Below are 23,532 nucleotides of genomic sequence, written 5' to 3'. Positions count from 1 at the left end.
ACCTCCAGAGCAGACAACTAGTAATGCTGGAAACCTCCAGAGCAGACAACTACCAAAACTGGAGACCTCCAGAACAGACAAATACTGGAGACCCCCAGAGCAGACAAATACTTGAGACCCCCAGAGCACGCTGATAAATAAATGCTGTCCTTTCCAGGCTCCTCTTTTCTACCCTGCACCACACTAAAGTTTCTTCTCTCCTCAATTTGCTGCTCTGCTAATAGTTGCATGCGGCAGCATTAGGACCCGGAGCAGAAATGTGCCAGGAACAGGAGAGGACTCAGAAGCATTGCAGTACAGCTGACCTCATCACCGCTGGGTCCTCTCCTGGTCATGGGTCCGCTGTGCTCGGGGTCCTGACGCTGGCACATTCAGCTAGTATCAGGAGTCAGGACATAGAGCAGAGAGGAAGGAGAGATCCCTTGAGCAGTGAGGACTTCTCAGCTACCTAGCTTGCTGCACAAATAAGCGCTTCTATCAGTTATGGAAGAGCTCATTGGACTGTGACAGTCAGCAGGGTGTGGGATGCAGCTCCAGGCTTGACAGGCTGCATGTGGCTCATCAGCTGTGGTTTGTGCATCCCTCTTCTATGCTTTTAGTAAAAATGAATATGCGCTGCACTTTATTTACATGCAGTAGTGAAGCTGAAAAAGGCACTGGGAATGAAGGCCTACACACAGGAATTTGGCTTACCAACCCTGGGTGAGACCCCCGCGCAATACGGATCCAAATGAATGCAGCGTTAGGTCGGACATGCGTGCTGCTGCTCCATTCATTGGCTATGGCACTGATAAAGATAGCCATCAGAGGAAAATAGAGCTGAAGGGTGCATGTGTGACAGGCTGCTCTGTTCATTTGGAGTAAAACGCAATCCTGTTCTCATGATTTATGGGGGTCCCACCACAGCAAGTTATCTATATTGTCTAGAGTACACTTTTATAGGCTTCATACACTTATTAGAGTTGTTCCTAAAGTATAGCACAACCACATCTGGTGAGCACATCTGCTTCATCTCCTTTATTTACGTGCCTAATGGTAATGTGCTATGAGTGCTCTCACCCTTTTAACTTTGTATATTGTCTATGCTTGTAGCTATATTGGCAAACACCATACACGGCTCCCTATAGCTAAGCTATAAGAGGATGCCTGTCCAGATTGTATGGATAGTGTTTTGTGGCAAGGCTATACACATGCTGTATACATCTATAAACTTACAGCACCCTATAATTGTCACTTTCACATTCTTTGGTTGTCTTGTAGCCATGGTTACCGAAATGTAGACATTCAAGTGGAAAAGAAAAAAAAACTGTGTTTCCGTGACAACTGATGAAAGCATAACTGCATGAAAGCAAAAAAAAAAATATATAAAAAATTATAATGCAAGAGCTGTGTCTTTTTAGAGAGAAAACAGGGAAGAGAAGGGCTTAGCATCGCAAACCTAGTGTCGGATCTTCGGTGAGTCATGTTTTTGTCCGTCTATATTTGTCCCTTGTAACTCTGTGCTGTGGATGGATACATGCTAGTTGTGATACAGCAGCCTGGATCATGTGCCTTGGGCTAATTCCTAGAAATGGTCATAAACACCCATGTTCTGTTATGAGTTATAATCTGCAGTTTGTATTTAGCCATTGCCAATCTCAGCATCAAGTAGAAAAGGTAAACGTTAGTAGCTAACGTGTATATGATAGAAAATAAGGAACGTCATTCATGACAAGAAATGGTTTAGGCAACTTTTTGTGTAGTAGCAAACTGGAGTCTAATGGGAGACTATCCATAAAACACGGAAAGGATTCATTTTAGTGCCCCCGGCTTTAATTCTTTCCAACTGGTTCTAAGATATGCCATTGTGGGGAATACAAAATATTACTAACTCTTGCTGCTGTACGCAGAATGGTGCCACCATGTGCCTTAAGGGGAGCAACATTTAAATATTCAGATGCTCTTGAATCAAAGAGGATCAATGTCCTTCTGCATGGTATAATACAAAATGCAAGCTTTTCAACCCACCCTACCTTTACTTCCATTTTTTAAAAGATTTCAACCAATATTCAAAGTGAATTGGCAAGACTTCTCTTGCACCCATTGTTTTTCTCCATTTCATAAAATACTTGCATGCAGGGAAAGGCTCGTATCGGCATCCTCAGATCTGCCACGTGAAGAGTTGAGAAATTTCCTTTCACCAGGCATTAACTCATTACAAAACACACATATAAATCAGGATGAAAGAAGCAAAACATGATAGGTTGCAAATCATACATTAAGGCGGCTGTCAGTGACCCCTTAACCAAACAGTTATCCTGCATAAACCAACAGATAAGCTATCATAAGCCTGATGGGTCCTGGATCATTTTATGCACATGAAATACAGTCATGGTCTGTAAGGTTATAGTATGCAAAGTAAATATTTAAATAGAGGGGCAGTAGAATGTAAATGCAATGAAATACCTTTCATTTTTTGACTTTTGAATATCTTAATTTTATTTTTTTTCTAACTTTGTAATATTTTTTTTCGGAGTACAGGATGCACCTGACCATAAGAAACACATAAACTGTAATAAAAGAATAAATGGTAGAAAAGGTTATTTTCACAGTACACCTAAATACAATGGGGGAGATCTATCACTGACATTTTGGCGTAAAAAGTGGCCAAAAAAATCACAAAGACCTTGTCCTGACACTTAGAAATAGCAGCTTAAACATAGAACCGCTGCTTGTGCAACGCCGTGCAAAGCCAGAATTATGATTTTTATTTTATAATTTTTTTAAATAATTTGCAAGCTCACTCCACTCCTGGTGTATGTGCTGTTAGGATTATTTTACTCAACTTGCGATTATTTAAAAAAAAAACCCAGAGAGATTTATGAAAGGGCCAACGCCACTTAAAATTTCTCTCAATGGGTATTTTTCATTTAATATAGTCAGATAATATGGTCATGACAGTGCATTAAAGGCAGCAGCATATGTATATATTACATTTTCTATGTGGAAGTAACACCCTGTGTTACTATATATGTTTGCTCTTTGCAGTTAGTTTGTAGGGTCAACTCCTTTTGGTTACACAAAGATGTGCATTAATTGTCACTGTATAGATAGAACTGCAGGAGTGGATTGTCAAGGTAATGTGGGTGCCAACCCACACCAATATTCTAGAAAATGTCTATTATAGGTACAAATGGCAATGTGAAACTTTGCACAACCCTTGCAGTCAATAGTGATCATTGGTAGGGGTCTCCAGAGGGCTAACCATTTCAGATACAGAAGGATGGCCAGACTTTCACCAGAGGAAGGATTGTAGAAGGCTAATGTGTGTAGAGGTCCTAGAAAAGGTCACTAGTGTAACTGAAAGATCAACTACCTTTAGATTCTGAGACTGCTTTATTGGACATAATATCGGTGTGTAAAACAGAGTGCAATCACACAAGGAAAAAAAAATATTAAATCAAATTCCACATACTGTAATATGATTTAAATGTATATACATAAAATGTATTTGGCAAGCAACTTTGTTGTTTATGGGCTTCATGGGGATTCAATACATTTCTTGCATGTGATACTAAGTTGCTTTCTCACATCGTGTTTAATCAGTTTGTGACCTCAAATAATGTCTAGACAGTAGTTATAATTTTCTTCATTGCTAAAGGGGAGAAATAGAGAAGACACTGATCTGGGTAAAGTATGTGTCAAGTATAAGTATTCTAATATTCATGGGAACTGCACAATAAAGTTTTGAATAGCATGACATAAAGATATGGAAAGGTTAAAGGAGACAAGTGCTTTGAAAAGGCACATCCCAACGGATTGGGAACAGCAAGCAGATGATGGTGTTATTATACTTTATTCTAATGGAACTGCCATTTATGGTTAAATATACATTGAATAAAACACTAGAGACAAGTAAAGAGAAAGATAGTCATTGCACCAATATGTTTTCATGGAGTAGCAAGAAAATGGCACTTCTTTTGCATTAAAGGGGTTTTCCCACCAAACAACTGGATAGGGCCTAACTAACTCAGTGAAGAGGCCCCCACAGATCGCGAGAACGGTGGGTCAGATGGGGTCCGAAGGTACTTCCTTTGGGCCCCTCGTCGCTCCCGGAGATGAGTGCAGCAGACCGTGTCCGTTCTGCTCCAGTCATCTCTAAAACCCCTTATACATTAGCATTGAAATCAAGTTCCCATTATGATTTAATTTGCAGAAAGGAATTGATAGTAATACTTATGGCAAATGTTTACCTCCCTTCCCTGTGCACATTAGTTTCTCCCCAATGCATCCAAAATGCATAGAAACAGTAATACAACAAAAATCATAGAAACTTTAACTATAAGTATTACTTGTGGAGAGTACCAAAACCAATCTCACTACTTAGATAGAATACCAGAACCAAGTTTACTTCATAGATACATTACCAGAAGCAAGATTACTACATAGGATACAGTGACAAACCTCCCACTCTTGAGTTATGTCCTTGAGTGTACCTATGCTAGACAGCCTTACATTTAGCACATAAAGCCCCTCCCACCTATGCAAGATGGCGTCTTTATACTTAGTTCTACTCCCCTGGCAACCAGCACCCAATTTTTTCAGGGAAACCACATTTATGAGGATCCCGCACACTACACATGCACAGCCCAGGGAGCCGGCTCTAGGCTTCAATAGGCCCCTGGGCGGCTGAGCTTCAGTGGACCCATTTGAAGTGCAGACAGTGAACTTACATGGCAGCATTAACAATTCAGAAATTAAAACAGTCCCCTGTTTCCTAAAATATTCCCTAGTTTATCATACCATGGTCATGTTCAGGGCATTTTCGAGGTCATTTAACCAACAGGGTGAACCTTAAAATGTGTGCCTGTTCCCTCCACCAAGTAATAAAACTGAAGCTTCAACTCAGCTGCAGCAGAACACACAACACACCACGGCTGCTGCAGTACCTCATAATACACACCTCAGCTGCTGCAAAATCTCATGATACACATCTCATCTGCTGTGGAACCTCATAATACACATCTCAGCTGCTGCGAAGGCTCATAATACCCACTTCAGCTGCTGCAGAACCTCATAATACACATCTAATCTGCTGCGGAACCTCATAATGCACGTCACTGCTGCTGCAGAACCTAATAATACCCAATTCAGCTGCTACAAACCCTCATAATATACAATTTTGCTGCTGCAGAACTTTATAATACACACCTCATCTACTGTGGAACCTCATAATACACATCACTGCTGACACAGAACCCTCTCTCCTTCTCACGTACATTTGAGGTGATTGGTCTATAAACCAGCAGAAATTCACACATGCAGAAAGACATATATGCAGGCAGACACACATGCAGATGAGTACAGTTACATGCAGATAGACACATGCATGCAGAGATGCAGAGACAGATATATGCAAGTGGGGGAGGAACCGTGCAGGACCCAGCACTTCCTCAGTTCTCCTAGAAAGCGAAGAGTGAAGATGTGCACAGCTGCTGTGATATGCTTCACAGTGTGTGTGGACCTCCCAGCAGCTCTCTGGTCCCTGGTACTTGACCAGGTATGCCGGGTGCTGTAGTCGGCCCTGGTACCTATGGAATGCTACTGCACAGAGCCACTGTGCTCACTGATATAGTCACGCATTTATTTCATCCACTTACTAGCTGCCACCACATGTCTTACAAGATACCTACACCAGGAATGCACACATTCACTCAGATACACACTCTTCTAGGTCCCATACAGTTTATCTGTGCACGCACTGCTTATAGCCAACTGCTAGCACACAGACACTCAAATGGTAACACGCCTACAGCAGCAAGGAGAAAACTTATCAGAGGACAATTTAATATGCAAAATGAACAATGTTTATAGGTTACAAAAATGATAAAATAAACACACATACATAAAAGCAAAACAGTAAAAATAAAAAGGGATAAAATGAAGAAAAACAGACCTCTTTCTAATTAGATTGGCAAATGGATCATCGGAGCAGAACCAATGAAATGCTGAAAAGTTCAGCAAAGCTTGTTGCATCTCCTAAAACAAATCCTGAGTGAATTCTGGAATGCTCTTTTTGATTAACCACTGAATTATGTCATATCTTCTTCCATGGGTCTTCTAAGGAGAAGATAAGTCCAGCACCTTCCCTAGCATAAGTTTACAAATCTAGTAATACCAAACACCACTGTGAAATATTTAGGCTAGTGCCTATTTTGTTGGCTCCCTGGGTCTGTAATCCATGGTTTACACCAGTTTACAGATGTGGAATACACACACATCAGACTTGGAGTTGCAGCCTCTACAACACTTCAACTTTAATATTCATGGAACAGTACACATACAGGGGTGGGGGGGAGTAAGCATTTCCCCTAGTGGATAGGTGTTATCCAAGGTGGTTTTATCTGGGGTGGGGGACACCAATGTTTGGGGAAGAATTTGCTCTTGAGTCTGGCGCCTTAGACCACTCGGCCATCCTGACATACAGTTATCAGAACCAAGTTTACTACATAGATGCTTTACTGAAATCAAGATTACTAAATAGATACATTACTATAACCAAGCTTACTACAAAGATAGGGGACTGAAACCAAACTTACTACATAGATATGATGCCAGAACCAAGATTGCTTCATAGATATATTACCAGATACAAGGTTACTAACTTGATAACTTAACTGAAACAAGATTACTGTATCTGAACCTGGATGTGGAATGCTGTATAAGACCCTCTCCATGTAACATCCCCTCACTGGAGAAGATAAAAAAGGCACAGCACAGAGGAGATGCTGCAGAATTTTTAGCTCACGGGTAATACCAACACGTATTGTAAATCGAGTCCGACACATTGGAGGTATCCTCTTTCATTTTATTTTTCTACCTGGAAGCCATGTCTGCTTCTTTCAGCCACAACTTGTCTCTGTAGATTTAGCAGCAGGAACATTTTGGCACTTTCTTAACACAAATTTAATACTGTTTTACTACTATCCACAGTAGCCAATATAGCCACAGTGCTCCCCTGGTACCTAATATAGTAGCAGTACCAACACAGTAGCCAATATAGTAACCGCTGTAGTAAATAATATAATTAAATCTGCTTCTACAGTAGCCAATAATCACAGTGTACCTTAGTATCCTAGAGTGACATTGGCACCCATAAAAAAGCCGTTTCACAATGCTCCCACAGCAGCCAAGTCACAGCGCCCCCTAAAGTAGCAAGTCACAGTTCCCCACAGTAACCAAGTCACAGTGCCGCCACAGTAGCCAAATCACAGTGCCTCCACAGTAGCCAAGTCACTTTTCTTTCGCAGTAGTCAAGTCAGTGACCACCACTGAAGCAAAGTCAAAGTACCCCCATAATTGAGGGATATGCCTGCTCCCATAGTTTAAGGAAAAAAATGCACTTCACATCTTGTTCCCCCCAAAGAGATGCAGGAGCTGCATGCGACATGTGATGCCTGCAGTGGGTCAAGTGTGCCAATAGCTGTTTGTAGCCTTTAACCTGGTGCAGGTGGTATGTCATCACAAGTCACCATTTCTAACATCTTGCAGGCTGGAAGCCTGTGAGATGGATGTATAGCAGTGGTCAACAATATCAACAATGGCCTAATATCTTCCATATACTTTCATTTGTCACTGTTTAGTACTGGAGAGTTGCTGTAATAGTCATGCTGCCTGTTTATGACAGAGGGATAAAGGAAGTCGAACATTTCAACTGGCATTCTGGCATAGAGATGAACAGGCATAACTCAATTTTCATTTTGTCTTTATTGGAGTCAATCTTTACTCTTCAGTACAGATGGCTGTGGAAAACAGAGTACTGTAAAAATAATTCTCTTTTCTAAATATAGTTTATATTTCATTTAGGTGCAAGTTTTGTACATGCTGTGCTTGCTGAAAATGAAAGCTTTATACATATACCCCTCTTTATAAAATTACCAGTTACTTATCGTGCACACAGAGAAAACCATATACAAGTGAGAAATAAACACTGAATTTTGTGAATCAGTTTTGGATATGCTAATTTTACCTACACACCAGATCAACTGCTTATATGTAGGTGCTGAAATATTATCACAAAATGACTCTTGAATAGACAACCAATTCAGTTCATTTTTTGGATAGCATTCATTGCCAAGCCTCATAGGTTAGAGACACTTTTTTTGTATTTAAAATATAGCAACCACCTGTTACTTCGTTAACCCCTTCCTGAAGGTGCCTTTTCCTTTTGCGTTTTTTTTGCTCCCCTCCCCAGCAATGACCCTGCTTTCTAGTGCAACATGCAACAAGCACTCAGTCCGTGATCCCTCTCCGAACACCCGTAGTCGATGTGTGACGTACGTCGTTAAGGGGTTAAATTGTATGCCAAGCTATTGTCGATATGATTAAAAGGAGTTATATCAAGACTGGTTCATGCAGACCAAGTGGGTTTATCCGAAATAAACATCCATGGGACAACTTGAGGAGATTGTTTGAAAACATCCAGTTTGGCCGGGGGGAGACCTGCTCCATCCTGTCTATTGATGTGTAGGGCATTTGGCAGGGTGGAGTGGATCTTCTTCTGGAAAACTTGGAGAGGTTTGGGTTTGGCCCAAATTTTTGGACTCAAATTCACTTCATACTGAACTTAGAATTGGCTGATCCCTGACAGCCACCTTTAATATACACTCACCGGCTACTTTATTAGGTACACCATGCTAGTAACGGGTTGGACCCCCTTTTGCCTTCAGAACTGCCTCAATTCTTCGTGGCATAGATTCAACAAGGTGCTGGAAGCATTCCTCAGAGATTTTGGTCCATATTGACATGATGGCATCACAAAGTTGCCGCAGATTTGTCGGCTGCACATCCATGATGCGAATCTCCCGTTCCACCACATCCCAAAGATGCTCTATTGGATTGAGATCTGGTGACTGTGGAGGCCATTTGAGTACAGTGAACTCATTGTCATGTTCAAGAAACCAGTCTGAGATGATTCCAGCTTTATGACATGGCGCATTATCCTGCTGAAAGTAGCCATCAGATGTTGGGTACATTGTGGTCATAAAGGGATGGACATGGTCAGCAACAATACTCAGGTAGGCTGTGGCGTTGCAACGATGCTCAATTGGTACCAAGGGGCCCAAAGAGTGCCAAGAAAATATTCCCCACACCATGACACCACCACCACCAGCCTGAACCGTTGATACAAGGCAGGATGGATCCATGCTTTCATGTTGTTGACGCCAAATTCTGACCCTACCATCCGAATGTGGCAGCAGAAATCGAGACTCATCAGACCAGGCAACGTTTTTCCAATCTTCTACTTTCCAATTTCGATGAGCTTGTGCAAATTGTAGCCTCAGTTTCCTGTTCTTAGCTGAAAGGAGTGGCACCCGTTGTGGTCTTCTGCTGCTGTAGCCCATCTGCCTCGAAGTTCGACGTACTGTGCGTTCAGAGATGCTCTTCTGCCTACCTTGGTTGAAACGGGTGGCGATTTGAGTCACTGTTGCCTTTCTAACAGCTCGAACCAGTCTGCCCATTCTCCTCTGACCTCTGGCATCAACAAGGCATTTCCGCCCACAGAACTGCCGCTCACTGGATGTTTTTTCTTTTTCGGACCATTCTCTGTAAACCCTAGAGATGGTTATGCGTGAAAATCCAAGTAGATCAGCAGTTTCTGAAATACTCAGACCAGCCCTTCTGGCACCAACAACCATGCCACGTTCAAAGGCACTCAAATCACCTTTTTTCCCCATACTGATGCTCGGTTTGAACTGCAGGAGATTGTCTTGACCATGTCTACATGCCTAAATGCACTGGGGGACATTTACTTAAAGTGTCAGTGTCTGCATTGGCTTTGTTACCGACCTGCTCTCGGAAAGAAGATACACATTTAATATTGTAGAGCTGTGCAGAGACATTTCTGGCGCCGAGACCATTTTCTGTCCCCGAGACCATTTTCTGTCCCTGGGACCAAAATCTGTCCCGAGCACCACAAATGTGTCCAACAGTCCCTGCTAGACCAGTTTTCTTTTGGTCTACTTTCCTCCAGTTTACAGCGCCCAAAAAGGGCTGCGACACATATTAATTGTGTCTGAGTTTCCACTCCGCCAAAGCCACGCCCCTTTTCGGAGAAGAGTCGGAGCAGACGGAAAAAGTCATTTTTTCTCTCCCCGACAGCTAATAAATAGGTAGGAGAGCAGAAGATGCGGTGAAAGCGCCACAAAACTGGCGGAAACACCATAGTAAATGTCCCCCACTGAGTTGCCGCCATGTGATTGGCTGATTAGAAATTAAGTGTTAACGAGCAGTTGGACAGGTGTACCTAATAAAGTGGCCAGTGAGTGTATATAGAGGTACTAGACAGGATTGTAGGGTTTAGATGTGGAAGGCAAAATTTTATTATATGTAGATGATTTGATTTGTGTTAGATAGACAGTGAGATCTTGCCCATTGTGTTCCATGCAATAAGTAAATTTGAATTAACGTTAAATGGGGCAAGTCTCCTTAATTATCTTTACACAATATACAAATTGGGGACGTAGGCGGATTGAGGATCCTGAAAGAGAATGAAGTTCTTGACTATTTGGGCTTAAACTTGGAAGTAGGGCGATTTCATTTGTGGAAGAAAATCTGTTCCCATTAATCCATGAAGTCAGAAAAACATAAATTAAGGTCTGAGAGAAACTCCCTGCATCACAAGCAGATAGAATTGTGTTAATTATAATAATAATTCTGCCCCAAATGTTGTATGTGATATCAGCTGCACCTATATGGATAGATGGCAAAGATTTTACAATCAAAGAAATTCTTATTAACAACCTCATATCGGGCAGAAAGAAGGTGAGGATTAAGATATATTACCTATATAGAAAAAAGGGAAAGGGTGGATTGCACTACCTAATCTTTTTTGATATAACATTTCTTCTATAGTGCAATATCTAACGGTCAGGAATAATGCAATAATTATTAAAGAAATTGCAAAGAGAGTGAATTTGGAAACAGAAAAAGGATTGCTATTGGCTGAATTGGGGTTGAAAGCATCGGCACTAAAACGTATACCCTTGTGCAGATGTCTTTAGTAAAGGGCGGACATAGTTTAAGGAAGCTCTAGATATTCAGGGCAGGACTATTTTTTCTCCTTTATGGCAAAATATCAATTTAAAGGAGATGATATAAGGAAAGTAAAGGAGTATATTTTATCTCAAAAATATTCAGGCACTGGAAAATTACCGTATATACTCGAGCATAAGCCAACCTGAGTATAAGCCGAGGTACCTAATTTTTACACAAAGAACTGGGAAAATCTATTCACTCAAGTATGTCCAGCAGCCCCTGGCGCCAGTATATAGCCTGCAGCCCCTGCCCCTCAGTATATAGCCTGGAGCCCCTGCTCCCAGTATATAGCCTGCAGCTCCTGCCCCCAGTATATAGCCAGCAGCCCCAGCCCCCCAGTATATAGCCAGCAGCCCCAGCCCCCCAGTATATAGCCAGCAGCCCCCGCCCCCAGGATATAGCCTGCAGCCACTGCAGTATATAGCCTGCAGCCCCTGCCCTCAGTATATAGCCAGAAGCCCCTGGCCCCGCAGTATATAGCCTGTAGCCTTTACCCCCAGTATATATCCTGTAGCCCCTACCCCCAGTAAGCCACAACCCACAGTATATAGCCAGCAGCCCCCTGTCCCCTTTATACAGCCTGCTGTCCCTCCCAGAGGAATGCCCAGCCTATAGGAAAAAAACTACTCATGGTTTTTTTGCAGGTTCGAATATAATTTTTCGGATGGGTCATTTTTTGGAAAAATGTAATCAAAAGATTAAAAAAAACAATGCATAGGTATATGGTCATGAAGTTCAACTTTTTATTAGTTATTAGGTAAGAGACAACTGTAGCAGTAAGTGGCAACTTTATTACATAAAGGCTATAAAAATCCATGTTGACTTCTAACACTTGAATAAATTAAAGAGTTTGGACAATTACTGATTGTCCTACACATACAAATTACGTTCCCTGTTGAAGTTTCTATTATAAACAGGGATGACTTTACAGTTTTCTGAAGCGTAATAGAAACAACTTAGAACTGAGAACTACAGATGGTCATGTGCAGGTAGCCTAAAGGAAGGTACAATTTTGAAAAAACGTACTTGTGCTCCTCCACCCCCATTTACTCTGTAAAAAGATATACTTGTTATATCTTCTTCCACAGTCTTTTTATCTCAAGGGAGATTTTTGGATTATGTCTAGAAGAGGTTAAAACACGGTTGTGTCATTTTTTACGCCCACACAGAGCTGCAGTGGCACAGATATTGTAAGCAGGAAAACCATATTACGGTCATTAAAGCTCTACCCACGCTATGCCATCCAGGTCTTTAACTCAGGGGTAGAAAGTACTGAGAATTTGAGGGTGTATAGACGGATGAAGCTTCCCAAACTAAGTCTACAGTTTGAAAACCTTATCTGTACGGCAGCCATGAAGTCAACCTGCTAAAAGTAAACTTGCCATGATTGTGGTCTGTATTTTGCATGTATTAATGTTTTGTGTTTTATAAAACAAATTCAAGTTCAGAGTGTGCACAAAAAATGTGTATGCAAGTGGCTTGAGAGATACCATGTTTGCCAAGGAAAGCCTATTAGCTGCTCTTGTACCAATCTAAATGAGCATTCCTGTTTAATCAATATATGATCGAAAATTAAGCAAATTTCTAATTATGTACATATATTCCTCACCATTTTCAAAATTTCTGCTTGTACCTGGGGTCTGGAAGTAAAAGTTCCGCTTACACCTTGCGGGCGTCTCTGGTTTTTCTCTTTGTGGGGAGCTCTTACTTCCCAACCCTAGTCAAAAGCCTAGTCAAAAACCTAAAACAGTTCCCTATGATGTACTGACGAGGTACAAAAATTTTGAAACAATGCTGTATACTGTTGGGAATCTGTTCCTTTTGGAATAGATATGCTAGTATGGCTAAAATACTGCCTCATGTCCTTAGGCTTCTTAAAGTTCATGCTTGATGTTAAGGGCGTTGTCTCACAAGGTAGCTAAAAGGGGAAAAGTTTTCTTGTCCCATCCTGGAAAACATATTTGCAAATGACTTGTACCTGGCGAGTCACCATTGGTAAGAAAAGATCTGATAATTATAATGAGATATGCAACCGTATTAACTATAAGCATAGATCATGAAAACGTTGAGAAATAAATGCACAAATTACAGAAGGAAATGTTAATAAAATGTAATTTTACTGAAAGTAGAATACCCTTTTAAGTACTAATAACCATGGATATACAGTATATATTCCATTATATACATGTATGCAAGACAAAGCTTGGCAACTTGAAAAACTTGTAACTATTATGTTAACAATCTAAAATATTTTATTTGCTGCAGAGCTTTCGATTACATATAGTTTCATAGTTTCTACGGTTGAAAAAAGACACTTGTCCATCAAGTTCAACCAAGGAAGGGAAGGGATTGGATGAGGAAGGGATTTAGGGGAAACAATTCTATATAACATAACCATCTATGTTATTTAGGTGTAAAAAGGCATCTAGACCCTTCTTGAAGCTATCCGCTGTCCCTGCTGTGACCAGCGCCTGAGGCAGGCTATTCCACAGATTGACCGTTCTCATAGTAAAAAAGCCCTGTCGCCTCCGGTGATTAAACCTTGATTTCTCTAAACGGAGACAGTGCCCCCTCGTCTTTTGATTTGATCTAATCTGAAACAACTTCCCACCATATTTTTTGTATGGACCATTCATATATTTAAATAAATTAATCATGTCCCCTCGTAGTCGTCTCTTTTCCAGACTAAATAAATCTAGTTGTTTTAATCTTTCCTCATAACTAAGACCCTCCATACCCCTTATCATTTTTGTGGCTCTACGTTGAACCCTCTCCAGCTCCAGGGCATCCTTTTTATGGACCGGTGCCCAGAACTGGACAGCATATTCCAGGTGTGGCCGAACCAGTGCCTTGTATAGTGGTAATATTACATCCCTATCACGAGAGTCCATACCACTTTTGATACATGACAAGGTCCTACTGGCTTTAGAGGCAGCTGATTGACATTGCATGCTGTTATTCAATTTATGATCTACTAGTACCCCCAGGTCCTTCTCAACAAGGGACTCTCCCAGATTTACTCCCCCAAGGACATATTTTGCCTTTGGATTATTGGCCCCCAGGTGCATAACCTTACATTTATCCACATTAAACCTCATTTGCCAAGTGGATGACCAAACATTCAGTTTGTCCAAGTCACCCTGCAGCCTATGAACATCCTCCATAGACTGTATTACACTACACAGTTTGGTGTCATCTGCAAAAATAGACACAGTGCTATTAATTCCTACCTCTATATCATTAATAAATATATTAAATAGTAATGGGCCAAGCACAGAACCCTGGGGTACACCACTCATAACTGGTGACCATTCCGAGTAGGAATCATTGACCACAACTCTCTGGATACGATCCTTCAGCCAGTTTTCAATCCAATTGCAAATGATTTTTGCCAAACCAATAGCCCTAATTTTACCCATCAGGCGTCTATGAGGGACAGTGTCAAATGCCTTTGCAAAGTCCAAGAACACAATATCCACAGCTGCTCCTACATCCAGGCATCTGCTAACCTCTTCATAAAAGCAGATAAGGTTAGTTTGACAACTTCTATTCTTAGTAAACCCATGCTGGCTGTCACTTATTATACTATTTGATGTCACATACTCCAGTATGTAGTCTTTTACTAACCCTTCCAATACTTTCCCCACAATGGAAGTTAAGCTTACAGGCCTGTAATTGCCAGGCGAAGTTCTAGAGCCCTTTTTATATATTGGCACCACATTTGCCTTGCGCCAGTCACTTGGCACCACACCAGACATTACAGAATCCCTGAAGATTTTAGCCAGCGGTACAGCAATAACAGAACTGAGTTCTTTAAGAACTCTGGGGTGTAACCCATCTGGTCCAGGAGCTTTGTACACATTGATTTTATTGAGCTTAGATTGGATAATGTCTACATTTAGCCAGCCTAGTATATCACAGGATCCATGACCCGCACTGACACCACCCAAGTCAGAAGTTCTCTCTTCTATTGTATAAACGGAGCTAAAAAACCTATTAAGTATCTCTGCCTTCTCCTGGTCTCCAGTCACCGATGCCCCATTTTCAGAATAAAGGGGTCCAACCTGTTGTGACCCATTTTTTTTTGCATTGATATACCTAAAAAATTTCTTGGGATTTGTTTTGCCATCTTTAGCTACCTGTCTTTCATTTTGTATTTTGGCTGATTTGATTTCTTTTTTACAGATTTTGGTAAGTTTTTTGTAAGTATTGAAAGCCTCAGGTGACCCGTCAGATTTATATTTTTTAAATGCCCTCTTTTTCTCATTAATTGCCCTTTTAACTGTAGCTGTAAGCCACGCGGGGTGTAATCTAGCCCGTCTATACTTGTTACCTATTGGAATAAATTTAGAAGTATAAAAACCCAGGATAGATTTGAATTTCTCCCATTTAACATTAGTATCACCATGTGACAGTATCTGATCCCAGTCTATATCCTGTATTGCAGCCCTGAATTTTTGGAAATTAGCCCTCTTAAAATTCAAAGTTTTCGATTTTCCCAATAATTATATTATGATCGCTGTTTCCAAGGGGTTCCCTGATACTGACATCTTGGACAATCTCCTCATTGTTAGAAATCACAAGGTCCAACAATGCGTCACCTCTTGTGGGATCTTCTACAAGCTGCAACATAAAATTATCCTGCAGAAAGTTGATAAAATGTCTCCCCTTCATAGATGAAGACGAGCCCTGACCCCAATTTATATTTGGAAAGTTAAAGTCTCCCATTATCACTACGGTCCCCTCCTGTGCAGCCCGCTCCATCTGTTTATATAGGTGACCCTCTATTTCCTCAGAGATGTTAGGGGGTCTATAAATTACACCAAAAATAATTTTCTCAAAGCTCTCTTGGCTTTGAATTTCAACCCACAAAGTTTCTGCCTCCTCACACTCTGAGACCACTGACTCATTCACAATCGCTTTTAAGTCTCTTCTGACATACAGACATACACCACCTCCCCTCCTATTTGCCCTGTCTTTCCGAAAGAGTGTAAAACCTTGAATATTAACAACCCAATCATGCGATGCATCGAGCCATGTCTCTGCTACACCAACAACATCTATCTGTTCCTCTAATATCAGAGCCTCAAGCTCGCCCATTTTGCCTGAGATACTTCTGGCATTTGTGAACATACAATTTAATTTTCCACAGTTATTTATCTGATTTAAAGTAATTTTACTGGCACATATATCCTCACCACTGTTCTGCAACTTGTGGATCTCCTTATCCACTGCCTTAGGCCCCCATACACCGCCCACATCAACACCCACCAACATAACCTGCCCCCTCTCTGACCTGTCTACCCCTTCAGTGTCTTCCTTTTCCTCCTCCCCCGAGCCTAGTTTAAATACTCCGCCACCCCTGCTAGGATCTTCTCCCCCAGCACAGCAGCCCCCCTTCCACTTAGGTGCAAGTTATCTGCAGAAAACAGCTTGTACCCCAGTGAAAAGTCAGCCCAATGCTCTAGGAACCCAAATCCCTCTGCTCTACACCAGGATCTGAGCCATGCATTTAACTCCCTGAGCTCCCGCTGTCTGCTCTGTGTAGCGCATGGCACAGGTAGGATTCCGGAGAATACTACCTTGGAGGTCCTTTCCTTAAGCTTTGAACCTAGTTCTTTAAAATTATTCTTCAGGCTCCTCCACCTACCATCTATTCTGTCATTGGTACCAACATGGACCACGACAGCTGGGTCATCCCCAGCCCCTCCCAGTAATTTATCCACCCTTTCCACCACATGCCGAACCCTGGCACCAGGGAGACAGCAAACCATTCGGTTGAGGCGGTCTTGGCGACAAATTATTCTATCCGTCTTCCTGATTATAGAGTCCCCTACAACCACTAGCTGCCTTGGCTTACCTGCACTCCCATCCACCCTACTACTAGCTGGTCTGCTCCCCCGGCTGTGAGGGAGAGCAGGATCCGCTAGGGCTGCCATTTCTGACACTGACGTCCTTACATCATTGCACAATTTTGCAATTTTGCTTGGATGTTCAGAGTCAGAGTTGGCCTTCCTTTTCTTTGACCCCTTCCTACCCCCTCTAGTTACAGTAACCCAGCTACCCACCTGGCCCTGCTGGCTTTCCTCTCCACCCTCCACTTCTACCCCGCTTATTGCTTGCTCAGTGAGCAGCATACTCCTCTCAAGATTGTCAATTGCTCGCAGCCGTGCAATATCTTCCTCCAGATCTCTAACACGAGCTTCCAGTAGAAAAATATGGGCACATCTGTCACAGTGGTATTCACCCTCGAACTCTTGCTCCAGCAGTGTATACATGCGGCAGAGTGTGCACTGGAGCATACCACCAATCTTGCTAGCCATATCCTAGTAACAAAACAGTGATAAGTATATAAATCAAGAGATATAAAATGTAGGTTACTTACAGTTCTGTGGACTTCTCTTTTTCAAACTCCGCTTTTTTCAACTCACTTAAGTTCACTAGCCACTTAGAATCACAAGCCAAAACTGAGCGAGCTCAAAAGTGAGTTGCTAGACCTTAACTTATCAGGTGTGAACACTAATCCCTCCTCCCAATTAGCAGACCAGGCAAAGAAAGGAAAAAAAAAAAATCTATTTAAATTGTGACACTAAGAAAAGTGCTATTACCTATATACTCAGTCCACAATCACCCAAACAACAGATTCACTCTTAACACACACAAAACTCCGCTTTTTTCAACTCACTTAAGTTCACTAGCCACTTAGAATCACAAGCCAAAACTGAGCGAGCTCAAAAGTGAGTTGCTAGACCTTAACTTATCAGGTGTGAACACTAATCCCTCCTCCCAATTAGCAGACCAGGCAAAGAAAGGAAAAAAAAAAAATCTATTTAAATTGTGACACTAAGAAAAGTGCTATTACCTATATACTCAGTCCACAATCACCCAAACAACAGATTCACTCTTAACACACACAAAACTCCGCTTTTTTCAACTCACTTAAGTTCACTAGCCACTTAGAATCACAAGCCAAAAAGTCTTCCTGTTTATCCATGTACCCTCTCTATTTAACTATACCTATTGGTGTACACTTATAAACCTAGCAGTAAGCAGTGCTAAGGGATAGACATCCAGCTGGTTGCAATGGACGGCATTGGTTAAGTTCTGCACATGATTTAACTATCGTGACTCATGCCTTTGTTGTTTTGTAGAGATATATTTCATTCCAATTCTCAGCTATTTCATTATTGTGAGTCATAACCAGAGCTGCCCGCCCTTCAGTGCTTGTCACAAGCTCACGTTTGGGGTTTATGACTCATTACTGTGATCTACACAAAATTAAAAAAAAGACACATGCACATTTAAAAAGAGGCAACAAACGATGGACAGAGAGAAGGGCAGCCAGGTGGAGTGGACAACTTTCCCACCCATCTCTGCAGGTCAGCATGGAAAAAAGGTCAGACTGATATTGGGAGGTGGTACTACACTACCAGATGCTTTTGTGGGGAGCCTTGGTTATATACAGATTGCTGTGGTAAGGAGGGGACTTGTGTTTTTAAAAATGAGGATACGGATAAGAAGATTTTACAGGCAGAAGAATGGGAAGAATGTCAATTCCAGGTTTAGGATTCTTGAAATAATAAGAGGACTTTCTGGAAGAATTGGTTGTGACCATCAATGCTTGATTGGTGCAGGCTTGCTCTACTCCATGAACCGTTAGTTAGAAACAGAATAAAGAAACAATTGTATTTGATGGATGTCTGTGACCCTTTATCTGCCGTTCCTGGAATAGCGACATCCATAGAACTGAAGCTGTGCATGGCAGCACAACACTAGGCATAGTAATATGGTCATTGCTGCACTATGTACTGCAAACAATATTAATGTGTTCTGCTGAATAGCATTTATGCCGGAGGCTGGATACTCACAGATCATATTTTGATAAAATTAAAGTTTTGAAAAACCCTATTTGACGGAGTTTACCAGCAGTTTTGACCTAACAAGGCTGCAGACACTTTTAGATGGCAGCTTTGTAGATTTGTGTGATCATACCTGTGTCTGTTGTAGGGTGAAGAGAAGAATAATTTAAGTTCCAAGAGCACTAAGTTGACTTTTCATTGAGATTTAAGGTGTATTCAACTGATAACTCGTACCTGAATTGAAGGGGGTCTGCTGTTCTGGTTGGAGAAGATCCTAGAAGGGGTGGAGGAGTATTTAAAGGCAACCTGTCATCGCCTTTTTCGCCTCACAGCCCCCTGCACTCTTCTGCAATTCCTGGTCATGAGCAGTGACTCACCGTATATGATCAGGTATTGAAGAGGAGTTTGCAGGTACAGGACTATGGCTGGCCAGCTGGATGATGTTGGAGGCTGGGGTGGAGTGTAAGGGGGTAAAGACGGGAGGGATTGCTGGACTTGACCTGAGGAAGCCACACCCCTCCAACTCACTGGTGGATCTGGCTGTATGCCAGTTTAGAGTACAAAGTTCATTTTGAGGGGGTTGTGAGGCAAACATGTTTTAGGTAAACTGAAGATGCTATTGAGTTAATAGGGCTGCATATTCCCTTTAATCTAGGAAGAATCAGGGGACAAGGAAGACAAGGGACGAGGAAGACACTAAACGAGTAGCTGGGTCAGAGATGGGGCACACTATATTTGTGGATGGACAACTGGACTGTGATGGGTGTTGTAAAGCAGTGGAGAGGAAGATGCTTGCGTTACAAACTTATAGGGAAAACTACCTACTTATATGTGCAGAAAAGCCAACAGAGCACATGGAAATGATGCAAAAATTGTATACTTTATTAGTTCTTATACATACACATTATTTTTCCTAAAAAGGCAGACATAAAAAGGACAAAACAGACTAAAACAACGATATACACGATTCAGTGTAACATATATGAATAAATGGTGTATTCCCACATGTTGAAAAGCTGCTATGTCTGAGTGTGGACCATAATAGAACCACATACACCAATATCCGCAGCCAAAGGCACAAATAATAGCCAGTAGCCCTATAGATGTTAGAGGTAACTAATAAATACTAAATACAAAAAGGGTATCATGAGGGAAAACCAAAACGGATACAGACCAAAAACGTGTATATGTCCCCGACACGTGTTTCACCAAATAGGCTTCTTCTGGGGGAGTCACTCCCCCAGAAGAAGCCTATTTGGCGAAACACGTGTTGGGGACATATACACGTTTTTGGTCTGTATCAGTTTTGGTTTTCCCCCAGAAGAAGCCTTATAGACATCTAATGGGTATATTAGTTTTATTCGATTGGCAGGAATCATCTACAATTGGATTTAAAACTCGTTGAAGGATTGTATCCAGAAGGTGCTAGTCAACATTTCTTACTAGTACAATTATAAGTGGTGTACCCCAAGGTTCAGTGTTGGGCCAACTATTATTGAACTTCTTTATTAAAATAGAAGACAGGATTAACAGTAATGTGTCCATTTTTGCAGATAACGCCAAGTTGTGTAGTATAGTGCAGTCTGTGGAGGATGTTTATAGGCTACAGGCTGACTTGGCAACAGAAGATCGAGCATTGTGAGTCAGCTCTAGATGTTTCTCCTGCCTTGCATGTGGTACTGGATTAATTCTACACTGGCTGTGAGATGTCCCTGCCTCAGCCTATTTGGCAGCGCAGCCCACTCTGCGCCCCCCCCCCAACTTGGTGAGAATGTGACGTGCGCCAGGCAAACTTTTCATGGTTTGTACACCAGAAAACTGGCGTACATGCCATGATAGATGCCCCCCAATGAGTGGTTGGGCATCCACTTAGCAGATTAGGTTTATTGTGGATAAATGTAGAAAAATACATATGTGGATTAATTATCGGCATGTAGCATATGTTCTGGATGTGAGATCTGTCAAAAACCCTTGTAGAGAAGGACCTAATTGATTTAGATCAAAGATTAAATAACATCTTGAAATGGCAATGTTCAGCCTCTAAAAAATGGTTTAATCTCCAGAGGAGACAGGGCTTTTTTATAATGTCAACTAGGAATCTGTGGAATAGCCTGCCTCGGGATCTCGTCAGAGTAAGGACAGCAGAGAGCTTCAAAAAGTACTAGAGGACTATTAAAGCAAAATTACATTAATGTTGTTATCAAAGTGTACACGAACCAGGATTAACAATAAAGCTTAAAGGGGTATTCCAGGAATCAGCATAATTCATATACACATGGGTCCTTAAAATATAAGCTAACTTGTAATTAGTTATTATTTTAAATTTTGCTCCCCTTAGCAGAAAAATGCTGCTGATATAGACTGTAATGAAGAATTAAAATGCTACTGGCCCTTTAATCAGTCCGTTAATTTCCTCCGTGCGGTCCGGGCAGAGCATACACAGGACAGAAGATGGCCGCTGGTCACATGTCAACATCACATGTCCTGCAGCTGCCTGGAAAGGTCATGTGATCACCACTATGTTTGGCTGTGGTCGGTTGGCTGCAGTGCATCCAGTATGGCCGGTGTTTTTGTGGGGGCAGTTACACATCATTACTATGGTAACAGAGCAAGAAAGTCTGTTATATCTTCACTGTTAGCAGAGCATAATAGGGAGGAGGAGTTACTGAGAACTAAAGGATCTTGGGAGTTGTAGTTTTAAGTGGCGGCCATCTTGGTGATAACTTTAGAGAGGCCATCAAATTTTGTGAATCATAAAATCAAACTATTTAAGCTCAATTTTGTGACAAATGACATTAAGTTTTGTTACATTCATTTATTTATAGCATTATGGGTTTTGTATCAGACGTTCATATTCCTGGAATACCCCTTTAATTGCAGACACCTTTAATAACTGTTATAGCTGTTTATAGTAGCCTAAGGCTAAAGTATAGCAAGTTACCAACATCCAGAGGTCCGTTTGTAACTAGGGATCGTCTGTAAGTCGGGTATTCTTAAGTAGAGGATCACCTGTATAAGTGTGTTTCCTTTCATCCCTTCCCATGCCTTCCTTGGTTGAATTTAATGAGCATATGTCTGTTTTCAATCAACGATGAAAACTCTCCGTAACTAGTTCACAAAGAAGAACTCAACATGTAAGAACTGTTGGCATATGATGTGATACATCATTAAGATAACTGAAATTTTAGCAATACAATGTAGGTTGAACATAGGTGTGGACATATAATAGACCATATTATAATTGGGATGTTATCATCATCTTGAATTACCAGGTTTTCCTTTCTCTGTTAGACCTCATGATCAAGACGGTATGTGCAATATGGGCCACAAATAGGGAAAAGTTTGTGTCCTGTACTGAACAGGTGGACAAGGGCAATTGAGCACCACTCGCCCCACCTATTTCCATAGGAATAGTGATTTAGAGAGCAACATTAATTTCATGGTGCTGTAAATCGATAAGAGGCTCATATACATTTCATTAAGACAAGAACAAATGCAAAAACTACAGTGATAAAGAAACAGGTGGAAGGAGGATCCTGCCCATGAGGGCTCACAATCTATGCAGATGGAGACATGAGGTGAGGGAGCAGAGCACTGCAGTTATTGCAAATTGTAGGCATTCCTAAACAGATGAGTTTTCAGGTTACATTTGAAGGTTTGGAGGGTCGAGGACAGTCTGATACATTTTGGTGAAGAGTTCCAGAGTATGGGGGATGCACGTGAGATGTCCTGAAGACCATTGTATTAATAGAGAAAGAAGGTACAGTATTGACTGGTTAGTTCAGAGATCTATGGTGGGGGACAGCTTATGGACAGCTTTCTAAGTCATGGTTGATATTTTAAATTGAATTAGCTGTGCAATAAGTAATCAGTGGAGAGACTGACAGAGAGGAGGGGTAGAGGGGAAGCGAGGAGGCAGATGAATATGCTGGGCAGCAGATTTGAGGATGTATTGGAGGGGTATTAGAAATTAGTTTCTTCCGACTTTGATTAACTTATTTAATAGTGCCAACAGTGGAAGCTATCTCTTAGCTGTTCCTACGGAACAAGTGTATGTGTCATTTTTATTAAGACACTGGGGCACTAAGGGCTGTTCGCCAGTTTTCTGGTGGACTTTGCATGTTCAAACTGCAACTGCAAACTGCTTGCACAGGTATTTAAGAAGTGTCTGTGCCACATTTATGTAGCACGCAACTGTTTTGTGGCGTGGCTGCACTATACCCGATGCAACACAAATTTCTGTACTAACGGGGGCGTTCTGGTGCTCATTTGGACCGTGCGCCAGATTTAAGTTGTGATCAGATAGAAGAAGAGTAGTGTTCGACAGGTTACATAGGAAACAGAGTCAGGTGAATATTAAGGCAAGCATTTGGCCCTCTTTATGTGTGACTGTGGATGAACAATGTGAAATGCCAAAAGAGGAAGTAAGTGAGAAGAGTTTAGAGGTAGCACAATAAGCCATTTCATGCAAGCATATACTGTATGTGACTGGAGTGAACTTTTAGAGAAGAAAAGGTGAGGGAGGGTAAAGATGGAATTGAGCTAAAGAAGTAGTTGTTTGACAGGAGAATGCCAACTCCTCCACCAGGTTTACTGT

General features: G+C 41.5%; 1 protein-coding gene across 4 annotated transcripts in view; it reads left to right on the top strand.

The window, feature by feature from the left end:
* The first annotated feature begins 1,350 nt into the window (after positions 1-1,350).
* ZNF831 (zinc finger protein 831) overlaps positions 1,351-23,532 on the top strand; it is a 65,437-nt gene continuing 43,255 nt past the window's right edge. The window contains exon 1 of one of the 4 annotated variants that reach the window (XM_072111012.1): positions 1,351-1,455. The gene's annotated coding sequence lies outside the window, so the exon portion shown is untranslated. Of the gene's footprint in view, positions 1,456-18,368; positions 18,473-21,448; positions 21,536-23,532 lie in introns of those variants that run through there. The other 3 variants (XM_072111013.1, XM_072111015.1, XM_072111016.1) reach the window with 3 other exon arrangements.

The sequence above is a fragment of the Engystomops pustulosus genome, chromosome 6 (genome assembly GCF_040894005.1).
Source record: "Engystomops pustulosus chromosome 6, aEngPut4.maternal, whole genome shotgun sequence".
NCBI lineage: Eukaryota > Metazoa > Chordata > Amphibia > Anura > Leptodactylidae > Engystomops > Engystomops pustulosus.
Note: the sequence above shows the minus strand (reverse complement) of the source record. Positions and strands in the feature narration are given on the sequence as shown.